The sequence below is a fragment of the Sus scrofa genome, chromosome 17, assembly GCF_054392235.1.
Source record: "Sus scrofa isolate SSC_HxYL_T2T_F1_AM1 chromosome 17, Sscrofa_HxYL_maternal_Yorkshire_Landrace_v2.0, whole genome shotgun sequence".
In the NCBI taxonomy this organism is placed as follows: Eukaryota; Metazoa; Chordata; class Mammalia; order Artiodactyla; family Suidae; genus Sus; species Sus scrofa.
The window spans coordinates 24,847,237-24,871,592 of NC_139399.1; the positions used below are offsets into that span (position 1 = coordinate 24,847,237).

General features: G+C 40.5%; 1 protein-coding gene across 5 annotated transcripts in view; it reads left to right on the forward strand.

Moving 5' to 3' along the window:
* Positions 1–24,356, forward strand: part of PLCB1 (phospholipase C beta 1) — a 746,923-nt gene that overhangs the window by 531,584 nt on the left and 190,983 nt on the right. For 2 of the 5 annotated variants that reach the window (XM_085003046.1, XM_085003045.1), the window contains exon 1: positions 14,604–15,058. The exons of the other annotated variants lie outside the window; for them this stretch is intronic. The gene's annotated coding sequence lies outside the window, so the exon portion shown is untranslated. Of the gene's footprint in view, positions 1–14,603; positions 15,059–24,356 lie in introns of those variants that run through there. 5 annotated transcript variants of the gene reach the window in all.

The window sequence follows — 24,356 nt, forward strand, 5'->3', positions numbered from 1 at the left end:
AGTCAGTCTCTAATGAGTGTCTTTAAGGTGCTGGAAAAGCTTTGAGGAAAAGGGGCATGTTATTTATTGAGGTTCTGGGGAGTGCCATGAATTGCTCTGAGCTCTTCACCTGTTAATTTTCTTGTATAAACCTCAGAACCAATCTTTGAATCTGTACTATTATCTTCATTAAATAATGAGGAAACTGAGTCTTTGAAGGCACAAAGAACTTTGGAAACTTTGAGAAGGAATTAGGTCCAAGGCTAGAAAGGCATGGAAACTGATGCTACTCTTGGCTCATTCAGTCTTTTTTTTTTTTTTTTTTTTTTTTTTTTGTCTTTTTGCCATTTCTAGGGCTGCTCCCACAGCATATGGAGGTTCCCAGGCTAGGGGTCGAATCAGAGCCGTAGCCACCGGCCTACGCCAGAGCCACAGTGACACAGGATCCGAGCTACACACATCTGCAACCTACACCACAGCTCACGGCAACACTGGATCCTTAACCCACTGAGCAAGGCTAGGGATGGAACCTGCCACCTCATGGTTCCTAGTTGGATTTGTTAACCACTGAGCCACAATGGAAACTCCATCATTCAGTCATTTATTTAATCAATGCACTGAGTCTTACTGCTCGTGTCCACCTCTGAGCTGGACAATAGAAAACTGCCATTCTCATCTTTGTGAGATCCTCTCTGTTGTAGAACATCCTCTGTGAGGAAAGATGTGACCTCAAAGGCTTTTGAAGAGGAAGCAATGTTTAAGCTGTATTTAGGAATGCTATAGGATAGAGGGCTGGATGGGGGACAGACTAAAGTCAGGTGGCATTTAAGGCCCAAAGAGATAATGTGTTCTAAATAGCTCATTGGAAAGCATTAGTGAGCATTCTCCTGAGCCCACTTTTATGCTAGACACTGAGAAAGATGTAAACAAAGTGAAGGTCATGTTTCTCGCCCTTAGAAAGCCAATGTCCATCTTAACCAAGGAACTTGATATTCTGCTTAAAGATCTGGCACATTTTGGTCTCCTTTGTGTATAGTCATGAACCATTGTGAAAGGTCTCCCCTGATAGAGCAATGTGACAGACAGTACTCTAATAAAATGCAATGGACTGGAGTTCCCACTGTGGCTCAGGGGAAACACATCTGACTAGTATCTATGAGGATGCAGGTTCAGTTCCTGGCCTTGATCAGCGAATTAAGGATCCAGCATTGCCGTGAGCTGTGGTGTAGGTCTAAGACACGGCTTGGATCTGGCATTGCTGTGGCTGTGGTGTAGACCAGCGGCTACAGCTCCAATTCAACATCTAGCCTAGGAACCTCCATTTGCTGCAGATGCAGCCCTAAAAAGACCAAAAAAAAAAAAAAAATGCAGTGGACCTATTCCTTACCCTCTGGGGACTTCTAGCCCTAAATGATAAATCAGTCCTTACTTAAATCTAGTAAAAAATACTCCAAGCCCATGTTTAAGAGATCGGAGTTATAATCTGGATTCTGTTCTCATCTAGCCATGTCAAATTAAAAGGACCATTTAGTTCTCTTGTGGCACATCGTGTTGAAGATCTGGTGGTGTCACTGCAGCAGCATTGTCGCTGCTGTGGTTCAGGTTCAATCCCTGGCCCAGGAACTTCCCTGTGCCATAGATGCAGCGCCCCCCCCCCCCACCACCAAAAAGAGAGGGCTGTTTAATCTCACTCGGTCAAAGTGTATCTGTCCTGTTAAATAATAAAATGTTTTCTTACCTACCAAATAGAACAGTGAGAAGTAAATAAATTGCAAAAGTGAGAATATTTTGAAAAAGGGAAAGTGCTAAATCAAAGTTGTGTTATTATTACAACTTTCACACAAAACCACATTAACAAGTTCAACAAAATACAGGGAAGACTCTAGGAGCATAAAAGCCATGACGGCAGGGTCATGGGATGGATCTGATATCTTGGACTTGAATTTGAACACAGTGATGGTAATAGAATTTTTTTTCCCCAACCAAGATAGAATAAGAACATGTGACACTTTTCAGCCAAAGATAAAGTCATAATGCATGAGAACATGAATAGAATATACTAACTCCGGGACTGGAAAGAAATTGATAAAATAGACAAAGATGCCAGCAAAGTTCATGTACCATACAAAAACAGCTAGTTGGCAAAGGTAAAAGGAAAGTTTGTGCCCAAGCAAAGGTAATTGAAAACGGAACCCTTTATAGATTATTTCTGAAAGCAGGCTAATAGATTTGAGTGAGCCTTGGGATATTAGAGCCATCTGCAGTTAAACTTTCTCTGAGCTGGTCTAGCAGAACTCACATAAGGGTCACAGCACCAGGAAGAAATGTGAGCCAAGAAAATACCTTCTCAGAGCTCTGCTTGGAAGTGATTTTAGGAGGTGCTAAGCCATTGGACCAGTAACTTTCCAACAGGCTCTGCTATCATTACATTAAGAACATGGCTTGAATGATGATGAATGGATTTGCAACCCCTGAATCCCAATGACATCCAATCATGTGAGTGCCAGATCCTGCCTAATTGCCATTTGGCTCAAAAAAGTGAGGGTAGTGGCCATGGTAGCTGGCAGACGTGCTGTCCAGTTTTGCCCATCTCAACTGTGTGATGACTATGAGGATTTACAGGCCATCTGTCTTCCAAGGCATAATTTGTAGAGATTTCTCCATGCTTCCAGGCTTTGAAAGATGTTATTTGCATGTGTTTGGCTATTTCTTTTACAAGGTAAGCCGCATATTTTTTTTTTTTTTTTTTTTTGCAAAAGCCACAAAACATCACGTTTTCTGTTTAGCGTTTCTGTTGTCCTCACATTGGCATAACTCGTTGTCCTCCCCAAAGGAAAGACTCCTGGGCTGGAGAATAAGAATGTTAGAGGATGCCTTTAAATTACATGCAGAGTTTAGAATGCAAATTAAGTCTGGAAAATAACTTTAGACTTTGATAGACAAATCCAAATCAAAGAGCTAATCCTCACGCCTCTGCCAGATGATGGGTCATTTGTCCTGCCTGAGCCCAGCTTCTTTTAACAGAAAGATAAAAGTCACATGTTTTAGAGAGATAAGTAAATCATGGGGGAAAAAAACTTTCTTGGTCACATTCAGGGCTATTTTTAGGACTAATCCAGGATGCCCAGATTGAAGCCAACTGCTTTGAAGGCAGGATCTTCTGCTTTCATCATTCTTGTCTGTCATCCAGGCTGGTGTTGGGAAAGTTCTAGGGAAAAGCATCATCAGTTGCACTCACCACCCACCACCATCTGGCTTTCCATCGCATGGCACCACCTCCAGATCCAGCTCTCACACTGAGTTCCCCTGTGACCTTAGACAAATTGCTTCCCTCTCTAAGCCTCAGTTTGTTCAGCTGAAAATGGGAATTTAAAAGAACTTCTCTCAGAGGGTGTCTGTGCCTGGCACATGGTCAGTACATGGGTAATGCTGGCTCTTTCCCTTATGATGGTGATGGTTTACTTTCCCCCAATATTAAATGGTGTGTTCTACAGCAGGCTAGCATGGCAGTTAATAGCATGGAACACGCAACCTGTCTTTGGGTTCAAATCCCACTTTATCCACCTGTAAGCCCTGGGCCCTTGGGCAAGCTACTTGCCTGGAGTTTCTAATTCATAGAATAAGCATGAAAATAGTACCCACTTTGTAGAATTATTATGAGGATAGAATGAGTTACTATTTGCATGTAGTAAATACAGTATATAAAGGTGTGTTACATAATATATGGAAAATAGATTAAATTCATGAAGCTCTTACAAGGCTATTATGTCTCTTCTGTTATCATCCTGCTTGCATATGCATATATATATATTTTTTTTTCTTTCAAGTCAGAATCCATTCTTTTTTTTTTTTTTTTTCCTATTTCTTGTGCCGCTCCCACGGCATATGGAGATTCCCAGGCTAGGGGTCCAATCGGAGCTGTAGCCACCAGCCTACGCCAGAGCCATGGCAACGCGGGATCCAAGCCGTGTCTGCAACCTACACCACAGCTCACGGCAACGCTGGATCCTTAACCCACTGACCAAGGGCAGGGATTGAACCCGCAACCTCATGGTTCCTAGTCGGATTCGTTAACCACTGCGCCACGACAGGAACTCCCATTCTTTTTTTTAAGTACTGTTTGTAAACACAGCTAGTCACATGCTCGTTCCTTTTTTAAAAAAAATTTCTTTTTTTTATTACTCAATGAATTTATCACATCTATAGTTGTATAATGATCATCACAATCCAGTTTCACAGGATTTCCATCCCACAACCCAAGCACATCCTCCCACCCCCCAAACTGTCTCCTCCAGAGACCATAAGTTTTTCAATGTCTGTGAGTCAGCATCTATTCTGCAAAGAAGTTCAGTCTGTCCTTTTTTCAGATTCCACATGTCAGTGAAGGCATTTGATGTTGGTGTCTCATTGGATGGCTGACTTCACTTAGCATGATAGTTTCTAGGTCCATCCATGTGGCTAAAAATGCTGGTATTTTGTTCATTAACTTCTTGATCCACTCCTCTGTCGATGGACATTTAGGTTGTTTCCATGTCTTGGCTATTGTACAGAGTGCTGCAATGAACTTCGGAGTACATGTGTCTTTGCGAGTCATAGTTTTCTCTGGATAGATGCCCAGGAGTGGGATTGCTGGATCAAATGGTAGCTCTATGTTTAGTTTTCTGAGGAACCTCCATACTGTTTTCCACAGTGGTTGCACCAATTTACAATCCCACCAACAGTGTACTAGGGTTCCTTTTTCTCCACACCCTCTCCAGCACTTATTGTTTGTAAACTTTTTGATGATGGCCATTCTGGCTGGTGTAAGGTGGTACCTCATAGTGGTTTTGATTTGCATTTCTCTAATAATGAGTGATGTTTAGCATCTTTTCATATGTTTTTGTCTTTTTGCCTTTTCTAGGGCCGCTCCCGTGGCTCATGGTGGTTCCCAGGTTAGGGGTCCAACTGGAGCTGAAGCCACTGGCCTACACCACAGCCACAGCAATGCCAGATCCAAGCCACGGCTGCAACCTACACCACAGCTCACGGCAATGCCAGATCATTCAACCCACTGAGCGAGGCCCGGGATCGAACCCACAGCCTCATGGTTCCTAGTTGGATTCGTTAACCACTGCGCCGCAATGGGAACTCCCTCATATGTTTTTTTGCCATCTGTGTGTCTTCTTTGGAGAACTGTCTGTTTAGATCTTCTGCCCATTTTGTGATGGGGTTGTTTGGTTTTTTTGGTATAGAGCTGCAGAAAGTGTTTATAAATTTTGGAGATTAATCTCTTGTCAGTCGATTCATTTGCAAAGATTTTCTCCCATTCTGTGGGTTGTCTTTTCATTTTGTTTAGGGTTTCCTTTGCTGTGCAGAAACTTTTAAGTTTGATTAGGTCCCATCTGTTTATTTTTGTTTTTACTGTCATGACTCTAAGAGGTGGATCTGAGAACATGTTGCTGTCGTTTATGTCAGAGAGTGTTTGGCCTGTTTTCCTCTAAGAATTTTATAGTGTCTGGTCTTATATCTAGGCCTTTAATCCATTTGGAGTTTATTTTTGTGTAAGGTGTTAGGGAGTGTTCTAATTTCATTCTTTTCCATTTGGCTGTCCAGTTTTCCCAGCACCACTTATTGAACAGGCTATCTTTTCTCCATTGTATATTCTTGCCTCCTTTGTCATAGATTACTTGGCTGTAGGTGCATGGGTTGAATTCTGGGCTTTCTATCCTGTTCCACTGATCTCTGTTTCTGTCTTGTTGCCAGTACCATATGATTTTGATGATTGTTGCTTTGTAGTATAGTCTGAAGTCCAGGCGCCTGATTCCTCCAGCTCCATTTTTCTTTTTCAGGATATCTTTGGCTTTTCTGGGTCTTTTGTGCTTCCAAACAAAATTTAAACTATTTTGTTTGAGTTCTGTGAAAAATGTCCTTAGTAATTTGATAGGGATTGCATTGAATCTATAGATTGCCTTGGGCAGTATAGTCATTTTGATCATATTGAATCTTCCAATCCAAGAGCATGGTATGTCTTTCCATCTATGTGTGTCATCTTTGATTTCTTTCATCAGTGTCTTATAGTTTTCAGAGTACAGGTCTTTTGTCTCTTTAGGTAGGTTTACTCCTAGGTATTTTATTCTTTTGGATGCGATGACGCATGCTCTTTCCTTGACCCTCCACAGCATTATTTTTTTACTTTAGCCCATTGTCATCTTACATCTGCTTTAAGAACCAGCTCAGGAGCATTTCCATATTGATTCTTTGATGCCGTGAGGTCATTTCCAAGGTAACCATCCTGGTAACCACAATGAACAGGAAAGAGCCTGAGCAGGGGACTTTCAAGGCACCTAGTCAAGTACCATGAATTCTATTTATAGATTAGTGAGTTCCCTTCGTGGCTCAGTAGTAACAAACCCTACTGGTATCCATGAGGATGGTTAGATCCCTGGCCCTGCTCAGTGAGTTAAGGATCTGGTGCTGTTGTGAGCTGTGGTGTAGGCTGGCAGCTACAGCTCCAGTTCAACACCTAGCCTGAGAACTTCCATATGCTATGGGTGTGGCCCTAAGAAATGACAAAAAAAAAAGAGAGATTAGCTTGCACCCATGCCCCACTATCCTTTTTCCTCGCCCAGTCCTAGAGCAAAGCACACAGCACAGACTCTGGTGCTAAGAACTTGCCCTCAGGCTCAGACATTTTGGTGTGACAAGGAGCATCAACTTCTGTTACCTGATCTTATTGAAAGTCACTTTCCTAAACTTCTCAGTAGAAAGGAACAGCCTATGGGTTTATTTCAAATAAACTTCATACTTGTGAATTCCAAAAGTAATTCTAGCAGAGCTGAGCAAAGAAATTAGGAGGAGGAAGTATTGACAGGGCAGGGAACTTATGGCAATGTAATGAAGTACAATCAACTCTTGTGTTGTTTAAGGATTGATTTACTCTATTGAGAATTACCCTAGTCCCCTATTTCTGGTCTATATTCATGCCTTTCTTTTTAATACTCTCTGATACTAGACAGAGGGAGGAAATAAAGCTAAAACTCTCCTGCTGTTCTGGCCAGAGGAAAATTCGAGGGCTTGGAACTTTCTGGAGCATCTCTAAGGAAAGGAGACACAGGCTTCTCTCTTCAGGACGTCAAACTTGAGGCTTCCCCTAAGCATGGGGACAAGGAAGCCATAGTAGAAGAATGCCCTCATAACCAAGCAGAAACAATACACTTACTTTAATTTTCCCTTCTCTGCCATCTTTTTCTTCCCTGAGACAAAGCTAGAATGCTTTGGTGCTGCCCGTATCAGAGAAGAATCAGAGGGTCCTGAAAAGTATAAGGGAGGAAATACCTCATCTGTTAAATATTCCACCTGATTAGTACCTGGGAGCTGAGGTTGCCTCTGTGAATCTGACTACATTCTACTTGGGAAAAGACACAGCAAGGAAAACCAGACTGACAAATTATCCACATGGTGCCCTCTGTGGTGAGATACTAGTCACTGCATACTTTTCACCAGAAAGATGTGAGTAAAAGAAAACCAGGGAGATCCCTAATAAGCCTCTGATCAGGCAAAGCTGATCTGTGACAGACCTTCAGTTTCTCCTATCTGATTTCATTTTACCTAAAAAATTGTAGGATTCTTGGACAAAGCTTGTGAAATCTGACTTTTTAAGCTTAATCCACAAAAATTCTGCAGTCTGGTATAGTAGAAAAATCATGGAACATCATGATATATAGAATAGTCTAGACATATTCATCTAATTAAACTCTCTCTTGAAACCACAGTAAAATAGCATTAAAAGAAATATTTTTAAAGACATAATATGGTTAGGGTGGAAATAATAGGATAAGAGACAATGATTGCATAATTTTAGCAGCTACCTATAGCTTTACAGCTATAACACATCTGAGAAAACTGATCGTAGATTAGTCACGTGAGACCCTGGGGAGCAACTTGAGTTTTTCTACGAAAATCTTAAAAGTCTCAGCAATGGATGGTGTTAGGTTCCTCTGGAAGTGAGTATAGAGATGAGGCCAAAAAAAAAAAAAAAGCAAAGGTGGTTTATAGGTGTTTAAAGATTAGTCAGAACTCCTGCCTGGGAGAAAACTAAAGGTTTACCTTCTAGAGACCAGAAAGCAGAGGGTCTGAGGATAGCACAGTCCTTGGTGAAGCCAGAGCTACCATTTGAAAACAAGGAAATAAAGTTATCATAAACATAGTGAGTACCTCTTCCCCTGCTTGGCTCTGGAAGACTGGCATCCAGGCCTTTATCCTGCTGGCAAGTGATTAAACAGGTCTTTTCTCAGGACTTGATCAGCCCAAGAAGAAAGATCTAAAGGTGTTGGCATTAGGGGTTACTCCAAAGAGACAAAGACTGATCCCTCTACAATGATGCTTTAATCACTCTCAGACTTTTCAAATTCATATCCAGATATACAGAGGCTTTGAAAATTCCAATCAGCTTTTTAGTTGAAATATGAACTATTAAAAATCTCTAGACATCTAAGGAAAATGTCCTTTAAAAGTTGAAATAAGCAGGAATAAAAGTAACCTTGGGGAAAACAATGACTGAGAAGACAACTTCACATATACATATATCATTAATCTCCTTCGAAAGATAATAGAACATATTGAACTTCTGAAAAAAGAACAATGTTATTTTTTTAAGGAAATGTCAGAGGCTATAAACTGGCTCTGAGACATTAAAAGATAGCAGAAATGAAATACTCAAAATGGTTGGAAATAAAGTTGTGGAAATCTCCCAGAAAGGAGAGAGAGAAATAAAAATAAAAAACCAGAGGGATAATGTATAAAAATGTAAAAAAACAATATTCTAGAAGAGAAAGAACAGAAATTAGCATAGAGATAATTTATGAAAATATTCCAAATAGAAGGATAATAGCTTTCACATTGCATGGGCTCCAAGAGTGTCCAGCACAGGAGATAAAGATAAACCTATTCCAAAGCAAACTATGGTGAAGTCTCAAGAAACTGGAACTGAATAATATGGTAGAAATTTCCAAAAGAGGCTAAATAAAAAAAACAGGCCACATATGTTTATAGGATAATGAATAAGGAAGTCTTCAAATCTCCTAACTGCTACACTAGAAGCTAAAAGGCAATGAAACAAATCTCACTAAAATCTAAAAGAAAAAAATTTCCAGCCTGCAATAGTATACCCAGCTAAACTAGCAATTGAGTATGCCAATGTCATGCTGCCATTTTTAGATACACAAGGCTTAAAAAATGTAACACTCAGGAGCACTTTCTCAGCAAGCTACTGGCAAATGTGCTCCCACTGAAAAGCTAACCATGAAAGAGGAAAACATGGTTTCCAAAATAAATAAATAAAAGTTATTCAACAAAAAATAGAAGTGAAAAAATGTTAATTGATCAATCTAGATTGTAGTAGGTCATAAGACTCCAGGAAAGAGTTCAAGAAAATGCAACTGGGAGAATACTTGTGTCTGAACATATTACAAAAGGTAAGGATAACAGAGTCTTCTTCCTGGAGAGACTTAAACCAAAACATCTTTTCTTAGATGCCTGGAACAAGAGGTGAAGTTGGAAAGTTATGTTGGAAGTAGGTTTCTAGAGGTCAAGAGATTAAAAAGATCAAGACCTGAGAAAATGAGAGAACCAGTGCACAAAGCTCTTTAGATCTGTAGATTGTTCCCTTCTGTTCTCCAGAGCTCCCTGTATTGGACACAGATCCTCCTCTTCTTAATTGTTCCCAATGTCCATGGGATGGTCCCAGGTTTAAAGAAGACAGGGAGCAGCTTGTTCCCCGGTGTATAGTCAAAGGCCTTGGCATGCATTGTTGAAGTGTGAAATGTATCCAGCTGAATGTCGCTGGATACACTGCAAGATTTTCAAGCATCCATAGAAAGCCTTATCTTGTCACAACAAAATTTCAAATTTCTGTCTTCCTGACATGTTTAGGAGAATGCCAGTAGAGCCTCAGTTATTATCTACCCAGGGAAAGGAGAGAAGCAGAAGGAAGCAAAGGTACAGTTGCTGGCCATGGGATGTGTGCAAAGCTGTGTGACACTTGAGAGCTTCTTTTCAGCAAAGATTTTGCTAAAGAATGATGAGACCGCAGTTCCCGTCGTGGCGCAGCAGTTAATGAATCCAACTAGGAACCATGAGGTTGCGGGTTCGATCCCTGCCCTTGCTCAGTGGGTTGACGATCCAGCATTGCCGTGAGCTGTGGTGTAGGTTGCAGACGCGGCTCGGATCAAGCGTTGCTGTGGCTCTGGTGTAGTCTGGCAGCTACAGCTCTGATTCGACCCCTAGCCTGGGAACCTCCATATGCCACGGGAGCGGCCCAAGAAATAATAAAAAAATTAAAAAAAAAGAATGATGAGACCTTTAAATGACCATTTTCCTCCTGTATCCTTCTGAAGATGGTTCCTTACCATTGAAGTCAAATCTTTTCCCTCTTGATCACTAGCCTTCACTTTTTCAATGTAAACTAGAACATCTTTTAAAAGGAAAAGCTTCATAGAGCAGTGTTTTTTTCCAATCCTTAAGAGATTTATATTTTTCCTACTTTGGCTCTAAATGAGTCAAACATGCTTACAAAGATCTTTAGGTGCCATTATATGAGTGACATATCCACTTGGAAGCATCCCAGTCTTTTATTAAGAAAATATGTAAGGGAATTTATTTTTAGCCTTTCTCAGCTGGCATTATCCTCACAAACTTAACTTCTCTTCCTGTTGAGTTTATTCCAGAAAAGAATCACATTGCTTTTAATTGTGGTTTGATGTTTCATAATCTCATTCGAATATGGGACATTTTGTTTTAATTTATCTCATAACCACCCCCGATTTATTAAACGAGTTGAAGTCATAGAATTTTAGAGCTGAAAGAGATATCAGAGCCCATCTAGTTTGTTCATCCTGTGGTTGAAGAATTTGTCGCTGACCAGTTACTGCTGGCAGGAATGGAAGTTGCATTTCTTGTACTGTTACTAATTAGACTAATTTGTTTAGAAAAACAGTGTTTTTCCTATCTGAATTCTCAAGGTTTTTCATTCTTCCTTGTGCCTAAGTGGACCTGAAAAAAACTGTAAAGAGTTTTGCAAAAACAGTTAAAAATTAGTAGAAGAGCACTGATGCATTTAAGTCAACAACAACAGCAATATTCCAGCTATAGTTTAAATGAAACGATGAAACAAAGAAAAATCCTCTAAGGGTCTTTTTTCTGTCCCAAAGCCTTTACTAGTCACAACTATATTTTTAGGCTAATTCATTATACCAAAACATCGACATTTTTGCCCATGAACTCTTGACCCCTCAGCTGAGGTCTTGCCTCTTTACTTTTTTATGTAAACTCCCTATCTTTAATTTTTCATTGGTTTTTCTTGACTTTGACATATCTCTGACTAGTCATTTGATGCATCAAAAATCTTGAACATTTGCTTCTTTAGCAAGGCAAAGCTTTGGGGTTGAAAAGCTCTTTGATGTCTGCTCACTTGCAGTCTACAGTCATAGTCCGAACTGTCCTCCAGACTCACTCATTGTTCTGATTCAAGGTTAAGTATATGGTTAAGAAGGTTTAAAGATATGGCACATATATACAGTGGAATATTGCTTTGCCAAAAAAATGAAATAATGCAATTCGTAGCAATACAGATGGACCTGCAGATCATCATACTCAGCAAAGTAAGCCAGACAGAGAGAGACAAATATCATATGATATCCCTTATATGTGGAATCTTAAAAAAAAGGATACAAATTAATTTACTTACAAAACAGAGACTCACAGATGTAGAAAAAAATCTGATGGTTATCAAAGGGGGGGGGAGATAAATTAGAAGTTTGGGATTAACAGATACTGCTACATATAAAACAGAAAACCAACTGGACCTACTTTATAGTACACAGAACTGTATTTAGTATTTTGTAGTAACCTATAAGGAAGAAGAATCTGACAGAATATTTGTATGTTATATATTGTTATATATTTATACATCATACATTGTACATATATATAATATATAAGTGAATCATTGTGCTATACACCTGAAACGAACACACTGTAAATCAACAATACCGCAAATTTTTTAAAAAGGTTAATTCCTCCACTGGGGATTCCTAAAATATTTAATATAATTAATTGTAAATAATCCTCACAAACACTAATTCACCCAATTCTTTTTTTTTTACTAATTTTAATAAATGCTAAAAGTTATGTTAAATTTTTGACTTCTATGAAATAATAAAGGTAGAGAAGATAACCCAAAGGTTTTGTTTAGTATACCTGTAGAACTTTAACCAGGTTTATATTCAATTTAGCAATTTTTTTATAGGTTTGAAGGGATTTTTTGTTTGTTTTAATGTGTTGCTCACACACATATATGTATGTGTCAATATTTCATAGCCTCCTTTGAAATGGCTTTATCATCTTCCTGATTTCCTCATTAAGGAATAACAAATATACAGCTTGTATACCCCCTCTTTTCTGTCCTGCACCCATGAGCGACATCAGCATTAACCACAGGCATGGTTCTGAATCTTTCTCGACATAAATGTTTAGAAGGCCCTAGAGGCAATACATGGAACTCGATGCTAAAGTTAAAATTCATTTGCCATCCATGCCATATTGGCATATGTTTTGTTTGAACTGCTTTTAAAAGTTACTGATAGGACCAAAGGATATTTTTTGCTCAAGGTACCAGACATAAACACAGCCTCAGGGTTCACTCCAGCACTGTTAACGATGGCATGTTTGGTCACACATTGCTGTCTTTTGCATGCCTTTAGAAGGAGTGAACACTGGTGAGTTTTCCTTGGAACATCCTTTATTCCAGGAATTACATTACTTTCCTTTGTTGGCCCCTAAAGACACTTTCACTTACCACCTGTCCGTTGAAGTGTATCAACAGCTAGAGATTGAGTTGTAGGACATTATCATGTGCATTGGTTAAAAACACCAAATACAATTTCATAGGATTCAACCTAATCAAATAAAAGCATCAAAATGATGCCATCCTTGGTGATCTTCCAGTTTCAAAACAGTTTGTTTACTGTTTTGAATCCCTGACAATCAAAATTAAGCACTGTTCTTACACCTACTGTATGCAGCAAATCATGGTAGATTCCAAGGATGACAGAGATAGATAAATACATGCATCCTGCTTTGGCGAAACTCCTGCCTGCTGTTCATAGTGTGAACTGTCTTCTTTCAGATTATGAGTTATTTAAAGACAGAGGCTGAACTTTGCTTTATTTTTCTGTACATTCATCACATGGCAGATGTTCAATATATTTTTAAGTGACTGAAAGATAGGAGGGGGAAAGGAAAGGAAAGAGGAGGGAGGAATGGACTGTGGTTTGAGAAGAAGCCGGCAGGAATGGACTTGTCACAGGAAAAAGGAAGTCTAGGAAGAAATTAGTTTTTTGTTTTTTGGGTTTTTTTTTAATTTTTCCTCTAAATGTTTAATGCTCCAAAATATTTTTGAAGCGATCTATTTTAATAGCTTTGGCCTGCAGTGGGATTGACTTTGGGTTGTTTGCAAAAATTGAAACCAGTCTGAAAGGATCAATGCATTTTACCTTAAGTGAATTTCAAAGGAAGGCTCCAAAGGCAGTCACCAACGTGTTGTCATTGATGGCAGCGTTACTGGAATGATCACCTTGGTAGGTGACAGATATTTGGTATAAACTACGACATCTGTTAAAAATCGGTCACACAGACATACCAGTATGTGGAACTTTATGTCATATTTCTCATTTCTCTCTCTCTCTCTCTCTTTTTTTTTTGTCTTTTTTCTTTTCTTTTTTTTTTTTTTTTTTTTTTTGTCTTTTAGGGCCGCACAGGTAGCATATGGAGGTTCCGAGGCTAGGGGTCGAATCAAGCTGTAGCCACAGTCCTGTGCCAGAGCCACAGCAACAAGGAATCTGAGCTGCATCTACAACCTACACCACAGCACACGGCAACGCCAGATCCTTAACCCAATGAGCAAGGCCAGGGATCGAACCTGTGTCCTCATGGATGCTAGTCGGGCTCATTAACCACTGAGCCACAATGGGAACTCCATATTTCTCATTTCTAATGCAAGAGGCAGTCTTAGGACTATTTCCTTTCATCACTATTGAAATTTTGAAGGTATATGTTAGAGTTGATTTATAAGGTGTTTACAGTAAAAATCATTGTTCCTATTTAAGTTTGTCTAGGACGATTTTTCTTTTTATAAAACAGCTCCACTCATCCAACACGAATAACCAAATTTCTTTCTCCTTGTGTTTATTTATTCCTGGAAGGTAATCAAGGTGATTTAGCTATAATGTTTCCAGAATTAGGGAAAGTACTCATCAGTTATTTCAAGAAATTTACTGGATATAAAAAAAAGATTTACACTGTAGTAAGTAGTGTTAACTTTTCCATTTACAGATGACATCTCTCTTACTATTCAAGAATGACTAATATTCAAATTAATAAAAATTATAATTATTAGATATCATGTCTTTACCTATGTGTTTGGCATAGGACTGAAGAGAAGGCAAACCATTGGTGAAAGAGTAAATTGCTAGAACTTTGACAGAAAGCAAATTGGTTATATATACTAAAAGCCTTAAAAATATGCATAAACTATGAACCAGCAATTCTGTTCGGGGGAACTCCTTCTAAGGAAATAATTAAAAGTTTGTACAGGAGGAGGACAAGATGGCGGAGGAGTAGGGGGACACGCTCGCCCTCTCCCACAAACACAACAAAAAAAGCACATCTACAGAAGAAATGACTCGCACAGAACAACAACCAATCGCTGGCAGAGGAACCTAAACTCCAATAACGGCAAGAAGTTCGTGACATTATTGGGCAGAACGGGAGAAAAGAGGAGAGTGAGAGAAGGTGAATCCGAGCGGGACGGGCGCTCCCGAAAGGGAACTGCGGAGGAGAAAGGGATCCCGCACCCTGGAAAGTCTCCTACCGGGGGAAAGATCAAACGAACCGGAGGAATCTCCAGATGCAGAGAAGAGTGTAGCAGTAAGTCGGAGTACGGAAAAACGATCAAGAACCCAACGGACCATCTGAACTACGGGCACAGTCACCAAAAATTGAGACGCCTGGGTGGGGGCTGGGCACCGAATCCTCGGCTCCAGAGGTTAGTCCCCGGGAAAGGGCCGGGGGACGCCTGGGTGGGGGCTGGGCACCGAGACCTCAGCTCTGAAGGTTGGTCCCCGAGAGGGGGCCGGGGGACGCCTGGGTTGGGGCTGGGCACCGAGACCTCGCCTCCGAAGGTTAGTCCCCAAGAAAGGGCCGGGGGGCGCCGCCTGGGTGGGGGCTGGGCACCGAGACCTCGGCTCCAGAGATTAGTCCCCGGGCTAGGGGGGCGGGGAAGAGCGGAAACTGCTTGGGAGGTCTCTAAACCATTTGACGGGGCAGAGACTGCCTGGGAGACTAGAAAACAAAGCTGTCGCAGAGGAAGGGAGCAATACTCTAGGGGCGGGGAAGTGGAAAGCCGCCTCAGAGGGAACCTGGGAGAAGAGCCTGGTCTGCGCCCGTGCTGGGGAGGGGAGAGAAGAAGGGGTGGGTCCCCATAGAATACCCCCCACGCCACAGCAAGCTTACAGGCCCGCTAGCTAGCAGAAAGCTGTGCTTCCCAGTGCATTCCCTCCCCCCACCCCCGCCACCCCCTACGCTCTCGCCGAACCTGGGGCTGCCTGCCATCCAGGAGGGCTGGCCTCAACAATTGCCTGAAGCCTACCACCGCAGGGGCTCTCCCTGCACAGGCCTGCTTGCCCTTTGGAGGGGCTACACTTCCACAGAGCAGCACCAAACACCACCAGCCCCCTAGAAAAGGCCTGCAGCCCAGAAAAGCTAGAACAAGCCTAGCCAGGCCGTGAATAGATCGACCTAATTCTCCGACGGTTTTTCTGAGACGGGCTCCCCCGGGGAGGAGCCTCTTGAGTCTCCAAGGGCCTTGCTACACGCCCAAGACCCCAGGGGGTGCTAAGACCTAGGGGACCAGCTGCATAGGACTGCCAGCTCCAGGCAGGACCCCCTGCAGCCCAGAAAAGCTGCAACAAGCCTGGCCGAATTGGGAAAAGATCTCAAACGGTCTTTCTGAGTCGGGCTGTCCTGGGGAGGAGCCTCTTGAGTCTCCAAGGGCCCTGCTACCCGCCCAAGACCCCAAGGGGTGCTGAGACCTAGTGGACCAGCTGCATAGGACTGCCAGCTCCAGGCAGGACCCCCTGCAGCCCAGAAAAGCTGCAACAAGCCTGGCGGAATCGGGAAAAGATCTCAGACGGTCTTTCTGAGTCGGGCTGTCCTGGGGAGGAGCCTCTTGAGCCTCCAAGGGCCCTGCTACCCGCCCAAGACCCCAGGGGGTGCTGAGACCTAGTGGACCAGCTGCATAGGACTGCCAGCTCCAGGCAGGACCCCCTGCAGCCCAGAAAAGCTGCAACAAGCCTGGCCGAATCGGGAAAAGATCTCAAACGGTCTTTCTGAATCGGGCTGCCCTGGGGAGGAGCCTCTTGAGTCTCCAAGGGCCCTGCTACCCACCCAAGACCCCAAGGGGTGCTGAGACCTAGTGGACCAGCTGCATAGGACTGCCAGCTCCAGGCAGGACCCCCTGCAGCCCAGAAAAGCTGCAACAAGCCTGGCGGAATCGGGAAAAGATCTCAGACGGTCTTTCTGAGTCGGGCTGTCCTGGGGAGGAGCCTCTTGAGCCTCCAAGGGCCCTGCTACCCGCCCAAGACCCCAGGGGGTGCTGAGACCTAGTGGACCAGCTGCATAGGACTGCCAGCTCCAGGCAGGACCCCCTGCAGCCCAGAAAAGCTGCAACAAGCCTGGCCGAATTGGGAAAAGATCTCAGACGGTCTTTCTGAGTCGGGCTGTTCTGGGGAGGAGCCTCTTGAGTCTCCAAAGGCCCTGCTACTCGCCCAAGACCCCAAGGGGTGCTGAGACCTAGTGGACCAGCTGCATAGGACTGCCAGCTCCAGGCAGGACCCCCTGCAGCCCAGAAAAGCTGCAACAAGCCTGGCGGAATCGGGAAAAGATCTCAGACGGTCTTTCTGAATCGGGCTGCCCTGGGGAGGAACCTCTTGAGTCTCCAAGGGCCCTGCTACCCGCCCAAGACCCCAGGGGGTGCTGAGAACCAAGTGAAATCTGCTACCATCGTGGGGTGGACCTCCCAGTCCTGTCTGCCCTCAGGAAGTCCTCCTTTGCTTCAAAGAAACACTGTTAGTCCCATCAACACTCCAGAAAAGCCACACTGCCTCAAAAAAAGATTGACCAACAACGACAGCCCTCAGGAAATATTCCACGGCAGTGACAAGGCAAACACTACCCGATAACGGAGAGTACAACTCCCTCAGGAGAAAGAAGACAACAAGCAAGATGAAGAAGCTGAGAAACCACCCCCAGTCAAACCAACAGGAGAACTCACCTAAAACAGTCAACAATGAAACTGATCTCTGCAGTCTGACAGACCTGGAGTTCAAAAGAGAAATAGTGAAAATACTGAAGGAATTAAGAGAAGATATGAACAGCAATGCAGATACCCTCAGAAAGGAGCTAGAAAATATAAGGAGGAGCCAAGAAAAACTAGAACATTCATTTGCAGAGATGCAAACTGAACTAGGGGCAGTAAAAACCAGAATGAATAATGCAGAAGAACGAATCAGTGATATGGAAGATAGAATAATGGAAATCACTCAATCTGGTCAACAGACAGAAAACCGAATCAAAAAACTGGAAAGCAATATAAGAGACCTATGGGATAATATAAAACGAGCCAATCTACGCATAATAGGAATTCCAGAAGGAGTAGAAAAAGATAAGGGAATGGAAAATATATTTGAAGAAATTATCGCTGGAAACTTCCCAAATCTAAAGGATACTGGATTCAAGATACAAGAAGCACAGAGGGCCCCAAACAAACTGAACCCAAACAGACCCACACCAAGACACATCATAATAAAAATGGCAAAAGTTAGTGATAAAGAGAGGATCCTAAAGGCAGCAAGAGAAAAACAGAATGTTACCTACAAGGGAACCCCCATAAGAATATCAGCTGATTTCTCTACAGAAACACTACAGGCCAGGAGGGAATGGCAAGAGATATTTAAAGTGCTCAAAGGAAAAAATATGCAACCTAGAATACTTTATCCAGCAAGAATATCATTTAAAATAGAAGGGGAAATAAAAATTTTTCCCAACAAACAAAAACTTAAAGAATACAGCAACACAAAACCCAGGTTAAAGGAAATATTGAAAGGGCTTCTCTAAACCAAAAGAAAGGAAGGAAAGGGAAGAAAAAAGAAAAGAAAAAAAAAAAAAAAGAAGAAGAAGAAGAGGAAGAACTAGGACAGAGGAAGATACAATCAGAGAGCAGTCATTCAAATAAGCCAGCATACAGATTTAATCATGAACATGCTTCAAACAAAATAAAATTAAAAAGAAAAAAATAAAAGAGTCATCAAAACCATAAAATGTGGGCAAGGGATGTTAGGAGGTAAATAATCCTTTTTGTTTGTATGTATGTCTCTCTTCTTAATTTTAATATAATAATGAAGTGTTTGAACTTACAGGACCATCAGGCTAAAACACACAATTATGGGAAGGGGTTAGCATACTTAAAAAACAGGGCAACCACAAGCCAAAACCAAATATTGCATTTGCAAAAAATGAAAAAAAAATACACTCAAGCAGATAATAACAGGAGACCATCCAACCAAAAAAAAAAAAAAAAAGAAAGGAAGAATGGAGAACCATAGAATCAACTGGAACACGAGGATCAAATGGCAATAAATAATCATCTATCAATTATCACCTTAAATGTCAATGGACTGAATGCCCCAATCAAAAGACACAGAATGGCTGAGTGGATAAAACGGCAAAAACCTTCAATATGCTGCCTACAAGAAACTCACCTTAGGACAAAAGATACATATAGATTGAAAGTGAAAGGCTGGGGAAAAGTATTTCATGCCAATAGACATGACAGAAAAGCAGGAGTTGCAACGCTCATATCAGACAAAATAGACTTTAAAACAAAAGACATAAAGAAAGACAAAGAAGGACACTATTTAATGATTAAGGGATCCATCCAAGGAGAGGATGTTACTATCATCAACATATATGCCCCAAACATAGGAGCACCCAGATACATACAACAAATATTAACAGACATAAAGGGAGATATTGATGAGAATACAATCATAGTAGGAGACCTAAATACCCCCCTCACATCAATGGACAGATCCTCTAGACAGAAAACCAATAAAGCAACAGAGATCCTAAAGGAAACAATAGAAAAGTTAGACTTAATTGATATCTTCAGGACACTACATCCAAAAAAATCAGAATACACATTCTTCTCAAATGCTCATGGAACATTCTCAAGAATCGACCACATATTGGGACATAAAGCGAATCTCAATAAATTTAGGAGCATAGAAATTATCTCAAGTATCTTCTCTGACCACAATGCCATGAAATTAGAAATCAACCATGGGAAAAGGAAAGAGAAAAAACCTACTCCATGGAGACTAAACAACATGCTACTAAAAAACCAATGGGTCAATGAGGAAATCAAAAAGGAAATTAAAAACTATCTTGAAACAAATGATAATGAAGACACAACCTCTCAAAATCTATGGGATGCTGCGAAAGCAGTGCTCAGAGGGAAATTTATAGCAATACAGGCCTTTCTCAAAAAAGAAGAAAGATCCCAAATTGACAACTTAACCCTCCACCTAAATGAATTAGAAAAAGAAGAACAAAGAAGTCCTAAAGTCAGCAGAAGGAAGGAAATTGTAAAGATCAAAGAAGAAATCAATAAAATAGAGACTCAAAAAACAATAGAGAAAATTAATAAAACCAAGAGCTGGTTCTTTGAAAAGGTGAACAAAATTGATAAACCCCTGGCCAGACTCACTAAAAAGAGGAGAGAAAGAACCCAAATCACCAAAATTATAAATGAAAAAGGAGAAATCACAACGGATACAGCAGAAATACAAAAAACCATAAGAGAATACTATGAACAACTATATGGCAATAAGTTTGACAATCTGGAAGAAATGGACAATTTTCTAGAATCTTACAGCCTGCCAAAACTGAATCAAGCAGAAACAGACCAACTGAACAGACCAATCACCAGAAATGAAATTGAAGAGGTCATAAAATCACTCCCTACAAATAAAAGCCCAGGACCAGATGGCTTCACAGGTGAATTCTATCAAACATATAAAGAGGAATTGGTGCCCATCCTCCTTAAACTCTTTCAAAAGGTTGAAGAAGAAGGAATACTCCCAAAGACATTCTATGAGGCCACCATCACCCTCATTCCAAAACCAGGCAGAGATACCACCAAAAAAGAAAACTATCGCCCAATATCATTGATGAATATAGATGCAAAAATTCTCAACAAAATCTTAGCCAACCGAATCCAACAACATATCAAAAAAATTATACACCATGACCAGGTTGGGTTCATCCCAGGTTCACAAGGATGGTTCAACATACGCAAATCAATCAACATCATACACCACATTAACAAAAAAAAGGTCAAAAATCATATGATCATCTCAATAGATGCAGAAAAAGCATTTGACAAAGTTCAACATCCATTCATGATCAAGACCCTCGCCAAAGTGGGTATAGAGGGAACATTCCTGAATATAATCAAAGCCATTTATGATAAACCCACAGCAAATATAATCCTCAATGGGGAAAAACTGAAAGCCTTCTCACTCAAATCTGGAACAAGACAGGGATGCCCACTCTCACCACTGCTCTTCAACATCGTTTTGGAAGTCTTAGCCACAGCAATTAGACAAACAAAAGAAATCAAAGGCATCCATATAGGAAGAGAAGAGATCAAACTGTCACTGTATGCAGATGACATGATTCTATACCTAGAAAACCCTAAGGACTCAACCCCAAAACTCCTTGAACTGATTAATAAATTCAGCAAAGTGGCAGGATATAAGATTAACATTCAGAAGTCAGTTGCATTTCTGTATACCAGCAATGAAGCATTAGAAAAGGAATACAAAAATACGATACCTTTTAAAATTGTACCTCACAAAATCAAATACCTCGGAATACACCTAACCAAAGAGGTAAAGGACCTATATGCCGAGAACTATAAAACCTTAATCAAAGAAATCAAAGAAGATGTAAAAAAATGGAAAGATATTCCATGTTCCTGGATTGGAAAAATCAATATTGTGAAAATGGCCATCCTACCCAAAGCAATCTACAGATTCAATGCAATCCCTATCAAATTACCCATGACATTTTTCACAGAACTAGAACAAACAATCCAAACATTTATATGGAACCACAAAAGACCGAGAATCGCCAAAGCAATCCTGAGAAACAAAAACCAAGCAGGAGGCATCACTCTCCCAGACTTCAAGAAATACTACAAAGCCACAGTCATCAAAACAGTGTGGTACTGGTATCAAAACAGACAGACAGACCAATGGAACAGAATAGAGAATCTGGAAATTAACCCTGACACCTATGGTCAATTAATCTTTGACAAGGGAGGCAAGAACATCAAATGGGAAAAGGAAAGTCTATTCAGCAAGTATTGCTGGGAAACCTGGACAGCTGTATGCAAAGCAATGAAACTAGAACACACCCTCACACCATGCACAAAAATAAACTCCAAATGGCTGAAAGACTTAAATATACGACAGGACACCATCAAACTCCTAGAAGAAAACATAGGCAAAACACTCTCTGACATCAACATCATGAATATTTTCTCAGGTCAGTCTCCCAAAGCAATAGAAATTAGAGCAAAAATAAACCCATGGGACCTCATCAAACTGAAAAGCTTTTGCACAGCAAAGGAAACCCAAAAGAAAACAAAAAGACAACTTACAGAATGGGAGAAAATAGTTTCAAATGATGCAACTGACAAGGGCTTAATCTCTAGAATATACAAGCAACTTATACAACTCAACAGCAAAAAAACCAATCAATCAATGGAAAAATGGGCAAAAGACCTGAATAGACATTTCTCCAAGGAAGATATACAGATGGCCAACAAACACATGAAAAAATGTTCAACATCGCTGATTATAAGAGAAATGCAAATCAAAACTACCATGAGATACCACCTCACACCAGTCAGAATGGCCATCATTAATAAATCCACAAATAACAAGTGCTGGAGGGGCTGTGGAGAAAAGGGAACCCTCCTGCACTGTTGGTGGGAATGTAAACTGGTACAGCCACTATGGAGAACAGTTTGGAGATACCTTAGAAATCTATACATAGAACTTCCATATGACCCTGCAATCCCACTCTTGGGCATCTATCCGGACAAAGCTCTACTTAAAAGAGACACATGCACCCGCATGTTCATTGCAGCACTATTCACAATAGCCAGGACATGGAAACAATCCAAATGTCCATCGACAGAGGATTGGATTCGGAAGATGTGGTATATATACACGATGGAATACTACTCAGCCATAAAAAAGGATGACATCATGCCATTTGCAGCAACATGGATGGAACTAGAGAATCTCATACTGAGTGAAATGAGCCAGAAAGACAAAGACAAATACCATATGACATCACTTATAACTGGAATCTAATATCCAGCACAAATGAACATCTCCTCAGAAAAGAAAATCAATCATGGACTTGGAGAAGAGACTTGTGGTTGCCTGATGGGAGGGGGAGGGAGTGGGAGGGATCGGGAGCTTGGGCTTATCAGACACAACTTAGAATAGATTTACAAGGAGATCCCGCTGAATAGCATTGAGAACTATGTCTAGATACTCATGTTGCAACAGAAGAAATGGTGGGGGAAAAACTGTAATTGTAATGTATACATGTAAGGATAACCTGACCCCCTTGCTGTACAGTGGGAAAATAAAATTAAAAAAAAAAAAAAAAAAAAAGTTTGTACAAAGGTTCAACCTCCAGAATATTCATTACAATGTTATTTATACTAGTGAAAAATGAGAAACAACTATAAAGATAATGGAATATTACTTAGCCATGTTATGGTTATATATTCTATAATGTATAAAATATAAATATTATATGACAGTATTCATAATATAGTCAGTTAATACAAAGGTTACTAAATCATATACATATATATGATTGCATCTTCATGAAAGAATTACACACAGACACATACACACATTTTTTTTTTTTGGAAGCATATACAGCAAGATTTTATTTTATTGTCATTTTTTTTTTTTTTTTGTCTTTTTTGCCATTTCTTGGGCTGCTCCCGCGGCATATGGAGGTTCCCAGGCTAGGGGTCCAATCGGAGCTGTAGCCGCCAGCCTACACCAGAGCCACAGCAACTCAGGATCCCAGCCGCCTCTGCAACCTACACCACAGCTCACGGCAATGCCAGATCCTTAACCCACTGAGCAAGGGCAGGGACCGAACCCGCAACCTCATGGTTCCTAGTTGGATTCGTTAACCACTGAGCCACGACGGGAACTCCTACAGCAAGATTTTAATAGTAATTACCACTGAAGGAAGTTAGGCATGTTCAGAAAAGTTTCAGTTTTCCTTTCTGCTCATCTCATTTCTTACTTTTTCTTCCATGAACACATACTTTTATATTAATACAAAATTTTTGCAACAAGGAGAAAGAAATACTGCCCTCCAACATTTATTGGCAAGATCTTTGCTATGCATGATTGCACTGGTGGTTGAGTTCGTTTCTTTGTTTTTTGAGGCTTTGATTTTTAAGGTTGAAGAAATAAACTGATGATAAACCAAAATTGTGACTATGGGCCCTCTTTAGCTATTATATAAACATACTTTAATAACGATAATTATCTGAGTATTTAGCATTAGTCACCCCAGAAAGCTTACAACAAAAGAAAAACTCTAAATAGAATCTGACTAAATTAAATTAAGTATGAGTCACATGCTTTCCCATTTGAATAATCATTCTAAATTAAAAATGTAAAGACCTTCATTTTTATGAGCATTTGATTTTTTTATTCCTCAAAGTCATCATTATTTTCTGTTTCAGAGAAAAAGATCATTATATGAAAATATTTTCACTTCATTTTAAATAATAAAACCCCTTGCGAATAACTTTTTAATATAAAAATAACATATATTGATAATATAATATTGGGAAATTCACCCCTAATTCTATCACTGAGAAATAAGCACTAATAACATTTTGGTGTCCCTGCATAAAATTGATAGCCATACTTATATTTAAAAGTAGGAGATTAGTGTTTAGGTGTTTAAATCTTCTGAAAGTCTGTGAGAGTCATGCAACTACATTTTTTTCCTATTAGTTCTGGCATTTGGAGACAATTGGAATATAATAGCATGATCCTAGACTACTGTTTATCCACATTAAATTTCAGTTGAGGCTACTGTCTTCCATTTTGGATGCTACCAGAGTTTTCTGGGAAAAAAATTTTTTTAAGCAATATGATACCAGA